Source organism: Lasioglossum baleicum, chromosome 13 (genome assembly GCF_051020765.1).
Source record: "Lasioglossum baleicum chromosome 13, iyLasBale1, whole genome shotgun sequence".
In the NCBI taxonomy this organism is placed as follows: Eukaryota; Metazoa; Arthropoda; class Insecta; order Hymenoptera; family Halictidae; genus Lasioglossum; species Lasioglossum baleicum.
In genome coordinates this window covers 14,450,689-14,463,969 of record NC_134941.1, presented here as the reverse complement: position 1 = coordinate 14,463,969, position 13,281 = coordinate 14,450,689, and the positions used below count along the sequence as shown (strand labels likewise).

At 46.1% G+C, this 13,281-nt stretch overlaps 1 protein-coding gene across 3 annotated transcripts in view; it reads right to left on the bottom strand.

Moving 5' to 3' along the window:
• The window catches only part of LOC143215395 (zinc finger protein castor homolog 1), a 115,780-nt gene that overhangs the window by 86,121 nt on the left and 16,378 nt on the right, over positions 1-13,281 (bottom strand). For 2 of the 3 annotated variants that reach the window (XM_076437505.1, XM_076437503.1), the window contains exon 2: positions 11,537-11,618. The exons of the other annotated variant lie outside the window; for it this stretch is intronic. The gene's annotated coding sequence lies outside the window, so the exon portion shown is untranslated. The remainder of the gene's footprint in view (positions 1-11,536; positions 11,619-13,281) is intronic. 3 annotated transcript variants of the gene reach the window in all.

The following is a 13,281-nucleotide window of genomic DNA, read 5'->3' as shown; positions in this document are numbered from 1 at the left end:
ACTGGCGACACGTGTGTTTCATTTACAAGCAAAATTACCTGCTCACTTCAAATACGCAGTGTCGAGCAAAAAGTTTGAGATCATGGTGGTGCCGATGGTGGAGGAGCTGTATGGTGGGGGTGTGGACGAGGGGTACGCGGGGGGCATTATCTGTGGGCCCGGCCAGTGCCATTATCCATCGTCCATTTGAATTTTCAGCTCTCGTAATAACGACTAATACGAGACAAATGAACCGCGGGTGAAAGAAAGGGTGTAGGAGGGGGGGAGCGACGGGGCCCCAGACGGGGGACCGTGGCGGGCCCCGAAGAGGAGGTTGGGAAGGAGGCGGTGGAGGAGGAGGAAAGAGAAGGAAAGAGGAGCCCGTGATTAATGGAGTCTCCGCGGCGAGCGAGAGCCCCGTCGGATAAGATCTCCGATGGAATTCCCGTGGCTTTTATATTGGATTTCTTTTAAATTCGTTACTTTATCCGGCACTATGTTAATAGCGGCCCGATATGAGAGCTCGCGGTTAAGAGGAGTTCATTTATCATTCGACCGGCCCGCGAGAACATGATGAAGAGAGGGGGTGCACGGAGGAAACCCGTCGAAAACCGGGGACCGCGCGGACGAAATTTTTTTTCGACCGGCCCCTCCCGAGACCCCCGGGCCCGGGCATTTCCTCTCGCGGGACCCCCGTCGGCGAATTTGTGTCTTTGAACCGACGCGGAACCGGTTCCAGGCCTTTCGCGCTAACATTTCTTCGGCTACCACGCTGTGGAATGATCCGGAGATCCGATGGAAATGCGGAAAATTGTCGAATCATCCAAAAAAGAAATTTCTACCACCCCTAAAATAAAGTGCCATTTTAGAAACACCGTGTTTCAAAACCTTGTCCGGCAAACAGAATATTGTAGTCTCAGAAAATCACGATCTAAAATAAAGTGGACTGTGTGTGTGCGTACTATTTTATAAATAATATTTCTCTGTTCCTTCGGCAAAGAGTGCGAAAGATATCGAAGCAACGGGGTGCGTATCCCACGAGCCAAATGGGCCTGTTCTTGAGGGAGCTAGGGAGGGGGACCCAGGTTTACGGCGTCGAAACGATCATCCTAGCGGGCCCCGGGATCCCGTAGTAGGAGCAATCGAAATCGATCGTGGATCGGGGAGAACAGACGGTGAGAGGCTTCTTCTTGTTCGTCGACTCGTTAGCGGCATTGTAAATTCTGCCCGTGGTTTTATTGAAATCTTTCCAGAACGCGTCGATTCGTAATTGCGCCACGGGGCCCGGCGTCGCTCGTAAATTACACACGGAACAAGTTTTTCTGCGACGTCGAATATGATCGAATCGGGCCCCGATAGTCCCAGTGATTGCTGAAATTTATCGTTATTTGGAAAGCCACCCTTAACCACGCAGCAACTGGGATTTTCCTAAACAAATTCCTTGTCGTCGATCATTTTAGAATTAATTAAGAATCTTAATAATTCCCCCCAAAAAAGAACGGTCTACGTGATTACTGTAAATTGTAATCGGTGACAATAATTTTTATATTGCGCAAAGATCCTCGTTGACCATTGACCAGTGTACTGTAAATCAGTGAAACAAGTAACTACTGTTGTAAATGTTAATGTCGAGTCTGCCTCGACGACGGAAAAGGTTAATAATCTTATAGTCAATTGGAAATAATATATTGACAATCTGAAATCCTGTTAATCTGTCCACTGTTTTAAATCGCACTTACTCATTTTTCCCATAAAATGCATCCAGTGATAAGTGAACTGTGGATTTTATGCATCTCCCATAAACTTTAGCCAGCTCCGAGTTCCCCGATGGAATTCCTTGAAGAATGAAGAAGGAACTCTAATGTGGCAGATTTCAAAGAGGAAATTGGATACCCCGGCTGCCTACGGGCCTGGATTTTTAGCGCCGGGCCCCCCGAGACAATGATCTTCGGGATCTAGGATGCAATCAGTCTAGGGTCGCTGTTGCAAATCGTTTGTGGGTTTAGAAGCTGATAAGTGGAGGCTTCGACTTCTTCTTGGATTTCTGACGAATTGAGAAACTGCACGATCGACAACAATTAATGTTCTGCGGATTCGGATGTTTGCTGAATCGCGAGGACTTGTTTTTGTGAAAGCAATCCAGGATTTATACAATTACGATTCAAATAAATCTTGAGAAAGATCCAAACTAGGATCGAAACGTTGATTTTGTTTGACAATTAGCAAAGTTGCTTTATAATTCGTAATAAATGATCGAACCGTTGCGCCGAAAACATTTAAAAAATTTTTATACAATTACGTCTGATAAGGTGGAAATGTAAAGCCTGGATTTTCGATTAATTGAGACATTATTAAAACTAGTGACGTTTAAAGATGAATGGGTGATAATCAGCAATTACGGTTGTAAAGTTTGATCTGCGAGAAAGCAGCCTTAAATATTGCGCCATAAATTGTTCGTGGATCACAGGATGATCAATTAGAAACTAGAGCTTGAGATCCTGGAAGATTTAGGATTCGTCGAGACTGGAGCAATCAAAGGATCGTGGACGATTACGATTTAGGATTTCTGAATGAAGCCTATAACTGCATCATTAGAGGATTAGAAATGATAAATCTCGAAGATTTCCGTATTATAGGGAATCACCGATCTGTTTAGAGTTCCCGAGAGACCTGAATGCTGCGCTATAAACCCCTTTATAGCTTTACAAGGCAATAAATAATAAACTAAAGCTGGAACAAGATTGAGAAATAAAAGATTGAGAAATTACAGGAAAAGCGGCAGAAATTATAGGATCAGTAACAATTAAAGTGTAGAAATCAGTACTTCCTTGTAGGCTAGCTATAAATTATTTAGAGGCCTCCGAAGCGATAAGCAGCGAATTAAACGCCTGAATTCGAAGCAAATTAATAAGAAAAAATTCTAAAAGAATTTCCGGAACTGGTGGCGTTAAAACGGAGTGGAAATTTTTGTTTGAAGCGGTTCTGGCTGGTATTAAGACGTCGCGAAGCCTGCTGGCAAACGCCGCGAGAACCAGACTCGGAGCACAATGGAAACTGTAGGAGCGTGGAATTCCGTGTTCGATCGAGCCGGCTCGCGATTATTGCTTCTGAATTCCTCATATCGGCCGCGGGGCCGACTCATTGACATTTTCGTCGGGTTCCACTCGTTGGAATTCCGCCTCTGTGCCCACGTCCCACAGCGTTTCTCGTACAATGAAAACACGCACGCACGTACCCGACACACCGACACCTGTATGCAACCGTTCGATGGAGGATCATCTGGATCCTTCGATCCTCACTCTGCTATTTCATATTTCATTCTATCTGCAGTTCTAACGCGATTCCGAACTTCGAACATCAGGAAACTGGCGGTAGCTATATTTAGATATATGCAAATCCGATTTTTGTTGTCGAACATCCAGATTCTCGGCGAAGTGGATCGCAATTTCCTGTCGCTATTGGTTCTGGCGAGGCTAAATAGTGGAAAGTCAACGGGGAATTTGTTTGCGGCTTCTTTTTCAGGGGTTATGAGCTGGAAACGACGAGTCGTTTCGTTCGGGAGATTTTCCGGACGGTCTTGTCGAAGCGAGTTTCGAAATGGTTTTGCAGAAGTCATTTGAAATTGCGTCCGGCTGATTTAATGGATGAAATTGTCGCAGCTAGGGTTTAGATAAAATAGTGAAGAATGGCTGGCGACCGTCTACCACCGGTGAAGGAAATAAGAAGACAGCGATGGCGTCGGATTACGGAATTGCGAGCTGACAGAAGATTCCCTGTACATTCCAGGGTTTCGTGGCGAAACTCGGTCAAGCCGGTTCACTCGGTGTTCAAGCTGGTTGACAAGCGTAACACCGTGTCCCTGGGACGATATTTCGAATCGATAGTTATCAGTCTCGGGGGCACGCCACGCGAATCCGTGGATCTCGATAAAATCGGGAAAGGATCTGTGTCTCGCGGGTCTCTCTCGACCGCGGCTTGGCCGGCTCCGGGTGTTGGTCGTGTTCGAAAAAGGCGAACAGAACAGAAACTCGAATCGCCAGGAAGTGGCCGTGGCATTAGTATTATAATTATTGCTCCGGCTGCTAATAATAGTCGTGTCGCGGCTAGTTGCGAGCCGCGTTCTCTGCTCGCGACAGTTTTATTGCTAATGGTGCCATTAACCGGCAAAAAGTTATCAAATGAACGGCGCTGCTGCGATTACCGACACTATCCGCCGTATCCACCGAAGATAGCTGTACTTTCGCATTACCCTCGAGATAACAGCAACGGTTAATTAATTGTTCGTGCGTCGGGTTTCCTTCTCTGTTTTTTTTCTCTCTCTCCCTTTCGTGAGCTCCAGCACACAGGCTACTTGATTGATTGATAAATGGATAATTTAGAGGTCTAGACGCCGCGTTTACAGTTAGTATTTTGTTGTCAACTCCGTTGAAAATATAGTCGGGGAAGCCATTCCTCCCTGTCACGTCACTGTTAACGAGCTGCTCCTTCGCGGAGACTGGTCGGAGACACCGAAAAGTCTAATTTGTTCTGTTTAAGGTGATACCGTAGTCGATCTCCTGGTGTCAACGCCACAAGCGAAATGATAAAGTGTCGAGATACTAGTTAAAGATACGATGTAATACCGTGGTAACATGCAAAGTTAGAAGTACCCACTGAAAAAGAATCAAATTAGAGAGTGTAGTCGGTGTAGGGCTTCAGGAATGAAAATGGAAGCAACGAGAACGACTGCAACTGGTTTCTCGGTGCATCATTAATATCTAGGGGGGCAGAGCATCTACAGACTAGTCGAACTATGTTCCATAACTGGGACAAAACACTGTCGCGTTACCTACGGGTCGTAATTGAAGTAGATCGTTCGCTGCGAAAATAAATCTTCGGGGATAATTCTACTTGAATTTTCCCATTGAACTATTCTACACTATTTTCATTGGTAACAAATTATTATTAATAACATTTGTAGGTCGAAAATAAACAAAAATCGTACTGAATTCTGTTAAATTCTATACTCTAGCATTTAAAAAAAATATTTCAGTGTCACCCAACTTTCACTTAAAAAATTCGATCACTTTTCAAGCGGAGCAATGGATCGGGATTCGCAAATTTATCGAATGATTCTCGCGATTGGCAAACGGCCAAGACAGTACTGCATCCTCGGGCGATCATCGCCGCAGAAAAATGGCGAGCGGTCGAAAGTCCGGCAATGAAGTGAAATTATCAAACCGGATACGGGAGCAGCTGTTCTGCGCGCTGCTCATTGACAGTATCGTCGAGTTCCTCTGCTTACGGCGGAACCGTCGCGTCGGCCGCGCACGATCGCTATACGTGACGTTTTACCCCGGGTCCGGCAAAAATGCGCGTCCGGTAGCAATTGCAACTCGACTCGGCTCGACTCGGCAGTACGGGGCTCCGTTCCCGTTCGTTAATAAGCATCGCGAACGATCCGTATCCCGGTTGCGTCGGCTAGCCGAAAAAGGCGGTTCGCGAAACGAGACAATGGAACGCACGAAAAAGGCGCGAAATCCAGAATGTCAGAGCCGGTTCGGCGGTCAGGGGGGGGGCTCTCTTACCGTTGGTACGAACAGAGGGGAGCAGGGGCAACGAGAGACCCCTTGGACTGCGATTGCGAAGGTGGGACACGTTCCGCAGCCGCAACGTCTCACAAATAAATTATCGACCGCTCTACGGCATTCGCTGCGGAATCGACGATTCCATATGACCGGCTGGCGGATGAATATGCTGCGGACACAAGGAACATGCCAAGCGTGCGCGATATGGTCTCCTACGTTCACCCGTTTTCACGGGGCCTGGCCTGCGATTCTCGATCCCGGCCTGCTGCCTTTCGGGCTCCGGATTTCAGTGGATTTTTATCAAATTGGGGTGAAACATTTCTACATACTAAAAATCGCAAGTGTCCTATATTACCTTTCTAAGGTGCACGAACCACCCCCAACGAAATCCCAAAAGATCGACGACCCCTTTCCCCGAGAGCAAGGGTTGAAAGGTCGGAATGTCGATCCGGGCCTCCGTTGCCTTTCAGACTTCAGATTTGAGCGATTGCTTCATAAAAGTAGGGTTAAACAAGTATGCTACATGCTAAAAATTTGGGACGTCCTACACTGTCTTTCTAAGGTGTACGAACCACCCCAACGAAATCCCGAAACTGAATGTCTCCTTTCCCGGAGAGCAAGGGTTGATAAGTTTGAATATCGATCCGCGCCTGCTGCTTTCCGGACTCTAAATTTGAGCGATTACTTTATAAAATTAGTGTATAAAACAATTATGCTACCTTACTAACAATCTCGAACGTACTATACTACCTTTCCAAGGTGCACAGTACTGCGCGAATCACCCCCAACGAAATCCCAAAAACCAATGTCCCCTTTCCCGGACAGCGAGGGTTGAAAAGTCGGAAGAGAAATAGGAAGAGGAAACAGAAACGATTCTTTTCGGGACCCGTCGGTGTACAGCCTCGGCTGACTTTGACCGATAGCCTAACCGGTGCGCGCTAGTCCGGCTATCTTAATGCACGGGGCCGTAAAAAAAAAGAGAAGACAGAGTAGGTAGAAGTGGCGAACCGTCGGAATAATGAAAAAAAACCGAGGGAACTCGTGTGCTCGAGAGAGAGGGTAAATCGTTCGGAGTTTACGGGGGAGGAAGAGGAAGCGTATAGAAGGGGGATACACGAGTGGCAGGCTAAAGAACAAATGGACTACGACTTTTCTGTGACAAACGAGCGCCCCCGAAATGTCAATCAAACCCGGGGCCGGCACAGCGTTGCGCATACCGAGCCGTCCACCTGATTTGGTTAGACGCTCGGATATCGAGCAGCTGCGGTTCTCGCAAAACTACCGGACAACATGGTTGACTCGAATGTTATCGAGGAGAGGTTATGTTCGTCCGTCATCGCCCGTCGTTGTCCACGTGGTGTGACGTTCATTCGAAGTATTCAAACTCTTTTTCCGGAGGCTTTTTCATCGTTACGTCAGATTCTGCATAATTCAGCTCGTCCAGAGGCAATATTTCATACAATTACATAAGTATGCGGCTGGCACCGCTCCGGAGACTGTAACGCCGCCATGTTTCGTTTCCGGAATCGTCTGGCGAGAGAATTTTTGGACTACGTTTCCGGAAACATTTCTCGCGGGTTCATTACCGAACATATTTATGTCGGAGCTGGTCAAATTGTTACACGCGTTATTTATTAGACTGTGTTTCCGGAGGATGTCAACACTGAATGTTCTAATTGTTTTTTAGTCTGTCCGTCTTCCGAGCTGGCTAGTTGAGGTCCGATTGTATATAGAATTCGAGACGAGGTGTACAGAGGAAAGCTGAGGCTCGTAGGTGGAGCTAAAGGGAATTAGGTCTTTGACTGCCAGCCAACCAATTATATTCTGCTGATCGCAACGTCGCCGAGGTATTAACCTTGGCCGAAGACTCACGGCGCGGCTCTTTGCAACGATGGTGGGTGACACGTGCACCTGTTTTCCTCCATTTAATCGTACGCACACCATAGACACCCATGGACCATCCTATCTGCTCTGAAATGTACGATTTTCACTAACACAAAACTCCTATCACAATTTTGAAAGTACTACGATCATTTTAAATGCACACTTGAAAGAAACACGACGTCCAATTCCTCACAAATTGTTCACAAAAAATATTTCTGAACGATTTAGCAGCTAGCAACTGAGAGACGTTGATATTTCGCGGCCAGATCGAAACTGAGAGGATTTCCGCGAGGATCGAGATTCCTCGGGGGAATAGATCGCAACGTTTATGTTCGGAGGAGCGTCTCAATCAATATTTGTCGGGTTCGCAGCTTCCGCGAGGCGTTTTCGCCGCGAAAGCGATAATTTTACCCCGGCAACGGGTCAAGGTGCGTCGGCAGCTCTCGACCACTTTAGAAAGTCGTCGCTGGCGGCGCGACGATCCTCCGCTCACCGATATATAAATATTAATAACTACAATATCGTAATTTCAGAAACAATGCGCGACAACAACGGCCACACCCGAACACCGCGGCCTAGTTACATGCGAGACGCGCCATTAACAGCCGTTCCACGATCCATCGACTCTTATTCCACGCCTACTCGCTGTCCTCGCCATGATTTTTGGCTGGGGAATAGAGATTTTTACTTCACAGACCATTTAAGCGATCTAGACGATCTGTGTCTCCTTTCGGAAACTGGTTTCTTAAAAATGAACATAGTAATGCCAATAATTAATTAACAGACTGTTCATCACGAAATTTTAGAATTTTCTTACGTACCTCAGGCATCTTACTAATTTTTTTTTTATTTCATGGTTTAATGGTCAGCACGATTTTCTATTCTCGAAGGGGATGGTTCCACGCCGATTCGAAGCGAAAGAAGGCAGTCTCGAGCAACTATTCGCGCAAGCGATGGCACTGGATGATATGTTGCAAAACGAAGACATAGTAAATCGCAAAACACCTTTTTGCGAGCGTAGAACAGAAGTCGCGTCGACGAGACGCGTTCCTTTTTTTCCGTGCAGCGAGTTTTTTATCGACCCAGATGCTCGGCAAACTCGTCGTCGCGCGCCGGAGAATATTTCACAGTCCTGGAAAGTTATTGCAACGCGGAAAATAGGCACGACTTAATTCCGATCGTGTGATAAGAGCCGCGGGGAATGCATCAGGTGCCTAAGGTCGCGTTCGCAATCGCATGCAAATTCGCCACCTATGAACGCTTGCTTCAGCGCACTCGAAACCAGAGTGACTTGGCTGAAAAAAGAAAAGAAACGTAACCCAGAAAGTGCCGCGGAAACTAAAGTTCATTTCTATTAAACATTCCACGCTCTACCGAATTCCTGGCACCCACAATTCGTCAGTACATTCCTTTCATCGATCATTCACAATGGAAAACGAAAATCATTCGGGAATCATTGTCGGGACTCGGAAAATAATTCTTGAATCAACTGATTGATTTTCAACTGGAGTTTGTTTAATTTTTCCAGCACTTAATATACAGCAAATTTTGTTATCCCGTCCACTGTAAGTACTAATCGTCAGTGCATGTATTTTATTTGACATTTATCTCCACCGAATTTATTTTCCTGCGAGGACTGTGCAATAAAGAAAGGTGCCTATCGAGAACGCGATAAGAAATAGCAGAATGAAATTGCAAGTGTTTCAGTAATTATGTAAAAACGGTTTGGTTAGGAATTTCGTGAAATTCCGATAACGAAACCGCAGGGCTCGATAAGACCGCGATGAACCGCGGCTGATTAGTGTCACGGTGCTTGGGAATTCCGGTGAAAAATGTGTCGCGTATAAATACCGAATCAAGAAACTAAATTCCGTCCGGCGATTAGGCGAGGAAGTCGACTTCCGTGCGTGGGTGGCTGTGTATCGAACAATTAACGCCACCGGCCGCAGATAAGCGACTAAGAACGGCTTAACCGGCGTGCGCTCCCCGAGAGAGAAATGTTTTCCTCGTTCGTCGCCGTGACGGAAAAAACCCGCGATCCACGATTAAACCGCTTCTCCGCACCTTCGCCGATCGACGATTACCTCGAAACCTCGGCAAGAAAGTCGAAAAGAACTACTACTAGTGTTGGGTTTAGTGTATTTGCATTTAAATCAAAATATTAGGTTGGAGGGAAAGTTCTATCGTATCTTAAATAAGCAAGTGATTTTGCTTGAAGCATATATTTTTATGAATCGATTCAAATGTTTCCTTTAAAATACGACAGAGCTTTCCCTCCAGTCTAATATTTATTTTAGAAGAATCTTGCTCTCCTCGCAGGTGACTGAAATCGACGCAACTTTGTAATCCGACTCGCAGGTGAATATTGAGAGTCGGTTTCCGACGAACACACGAGTTCGAATAACGCTTGGAGGCGCAGAAAAATTATTCGGCGAAAAACTGATAATTAGCGGACGATGACTTTCGCGCGTCAGCTATAATGGCTTTCGCGGGCGACGACGCGACGTAACCGGCGAAATCGATTGCCGATTGCCGCGCAAGCAATTAATTTCCGGTTCCGGCCGATTCTCCAATTTCTCGGACGCCGACGATTATTTTTAGAAATTTCCGAATTCCCCAGAAAATTCGCTGAACCTCGAAATCGCCGTTGAATATTGCCCCGCCGATAATTCTTCCGAAAAATAGCGGGCCGCTTGAACCACGAGGGTGTCCCGGTCAAAGAAACCGGCAACGAGGTTGCGGAAAAAAGGATCGAGGATCGAGGAAGGGAATCGAGAGGCGATTCCACGGCGCTTTCTTGCTCGATCTCGGAGGACCCTGGGTCCTATTCGTCTCCTTATTGAGACGAAGCGACGAGGGCCCAGTTGGACGATTGGGACCGGGGCCCCTGCGCGTTCGACTTAAAAATCGAAACAACTTTTTCCACCGCTGGCCCACGACAATTTACGACAAAACCCGGTCAATCCGCGCTGCGTTCTGAAATTCAAATCGGCCGGGCCACCGCCACTTTTTCCAGCGGGCTCCTCTCGCGCTCTCTCCGACAAACGCCGGCTTTTTGATGGGAGAGGGTGAGAGCTGAAAAAGAGGGAGAGAGAACACAGAGAGTGCTCGAGAGCGACGCTCTCGCGCGCGGCCGCGTCAGCCTCGCTAAATTTAAATTTACGATTTACTCCCCGGCCCGTCGCGCGCTTGTCTCCGCGGCTGCTCGTCTTCATTTCGCGAACACTCGTCTCTGATCTTTTCCCGAAAACGCGAGAGACTCCGCCGGAAGTCGCGCCATCACCCTCGAATTCCTCTCTAACCGTCTCGCCCCCTCTACCGTCGCGCCATTCGAAACTGTTCCAGGGAGCTGTTAATTGTTTGACTTGCGACGGGAATTTGCAAACCTCGTTGAAAGAGATGAACCCTCGGTTTGTTGCTCTTCGAGGTTCAATTCACATCATTCTCACTTCGTTTACTCCGTTTACAAAAATATTCTACTGTGCTAATGGCTCCATCGTTTTGTACGGAGTTTGTACGCGGATTGTGTGAAACTACCCCTTTGTTTCGCAGCGTTCGTCTTCGCATTCTTGGCTGCGCAGACGTTCTCTTTTATGGGTTTTTCTTTTAAAATTAGTGGGCGATTTGCATTCGGCCGCGATCCACCAAGAATTTAGTGGAACATCTCCTAATCGTCCGTGGACACGTTGCCACGGCGTTGTCGTATATACTTGATTTAATTTAATTTAAGTATACGCGCACGCCTCGCGCCAACAAATGACTGGTATTTCGAGGGGACGCGTTGCCGACGATGGAGCTCACGTGCCTCGGGTTTAACGTGAAAATAGCAAGGAGGCGAAGCGTCACGGCGCAATTTGTCATCGTTTCGATTTTTTCACGAACTTCTCGAAGAGAGAAGGAGAGAAGGCGAGTAGCTGCACTCACGGTGCCCCTCTACTTGCCACGCACCAATTCATCCCTTCATCCCTTATTCTCTGCGCCCCTCTATTCACGCTCGCTAATATCTCTGCATCGCTCACGGGAAATAGACTCTCTAAATATAGCGGCCCCGACCAAATTATTCACACTGGAAAAATATATAATCACTCTACCAAAATTGTACGTACACTTCGTCATTGTTGCATGTACGTTCGTCGCTGTTGTTGCCACTACGGAGCCACTATTAATTGCTCTGAACAAGCACGGCATCTTGAACATACAACAGAAAGGTCACGTCAGTTTGTGTGCTCTTTAAAAATCGTAGAAACGAATAATAACATTTTCCAATTGTATCATTCTTTGGAGAGTTCATCATCATTATTCGTTTCTATGATAATTACTAGACTGCGGATCTTTATGCAAAATAAAAATGTTCTGCACTGATTGCGCGAAGCAGGAATAACATAAAAATTGATTTCATCCCTTAATGACTTTGCTACATTACAAAAAACAATATTCTTAAATTTTTCTTATCGTTTACTGTTTCATATATCACCCAACCAACTTCTTCATAAATGCATAAAGATCCGCAGTGTAATCATGATCATAGAAACGAATAATAGTAATAAACTCTCCAAGTAATTATACAATTGCAAAACACTCCTACATTCTTTTCAAACAAGAATATAACACGGCACGTCTTTTAAGCTAAAAAATAAAATATTTCTGGGGGGGCTGGAAAAGCGGTTCGTAGAATAGCGAAGGACATTTTAATTATGGCAACGTGCTACAGTCACGAAACGTTGATCAATTGATAGAAAATCCCGCAGGGCGTCGTCGGTTCCGCGCGAGGAAATCGGCCGATTTCGCGGAGATAAAAGCCGGAGAGCCGTGCAACAAGAGAATCCAGCTGACCTACTTGCGAGTTGCATTCTTCCGTTGGCAGTGTCTCCGCGATATCGTCGTCCGCGCAGGTACACGCACGATAGCGCGTACAGAGAGCCCCGTTCCGTATCGCGTGTCTCGCGTTTTACGATCCCGAGTATGGCCGACCAAAAAGTCCGTTTCAGGAAAACTGGATACAGAAATCGCTCCGTTGCAACTTGTGCCAGGAGTACTTGCCAGTGTCCGCGTGCACCGGCACCTATTCTCGATGGATCGATAAAACACCCATCCCCTTTTTCTACCTTTTATCGCGGCCCGACGATTTCAACCGCTTCGCGCTTTATTACGAATTCCGATGTTAGCATTTTGCATTTTTGATGATATTAAATACAGTTTTGTTTTAATTTTTATCTACAATAGTTGTATTTTCCTGCATTTGAGGCACGATGATCTTAATGAAATAATTTTTATGATGTCAAATACAGTTTTGTTTCAATTTTTATCTACAATAATTGCATTTTTTCCATGTTTGCATTGTTCTACATTTGCAAAATAATTTTGATGATGTCAAATACAGTTTTGTTTTAATTTTTATTTAAAATTTTGAGGCACGACGATTTCAATGAAATAATTTTGATGATATTGAATACAGTTTTCTATCCTGCTTCTTTTCGAAGGACCAAGCTCTCATATTCCAGAAGTCGCTTCTCCGCAACACAGTACTAATTTTGATGGGATCCCGGGTCCGAATCTCCCCGAATATTATCCCGAAAATTATTTATTCGAATTCGGGTGCAGAAATGGGGAGGCCCACCAATAATTTCAACGAGAATTTCTGTTTCGAACGTTCCTCTGACGGCGAGGACCAATAACTTCGCTCCTAATTGCTTGCTTAAACACAGCCACAGGGACACGCGTCAGTATTTTAATTCCTAATTAGTTCCTCGAATTCGAAGTCCCCGCGGGAGTGGACGCCGTTCGTGGCTTCCTCCTAGTGTTCGTAATAAAAGTTTTCGAACCATAAATAGCGGGAACTCGTTCCGAAACC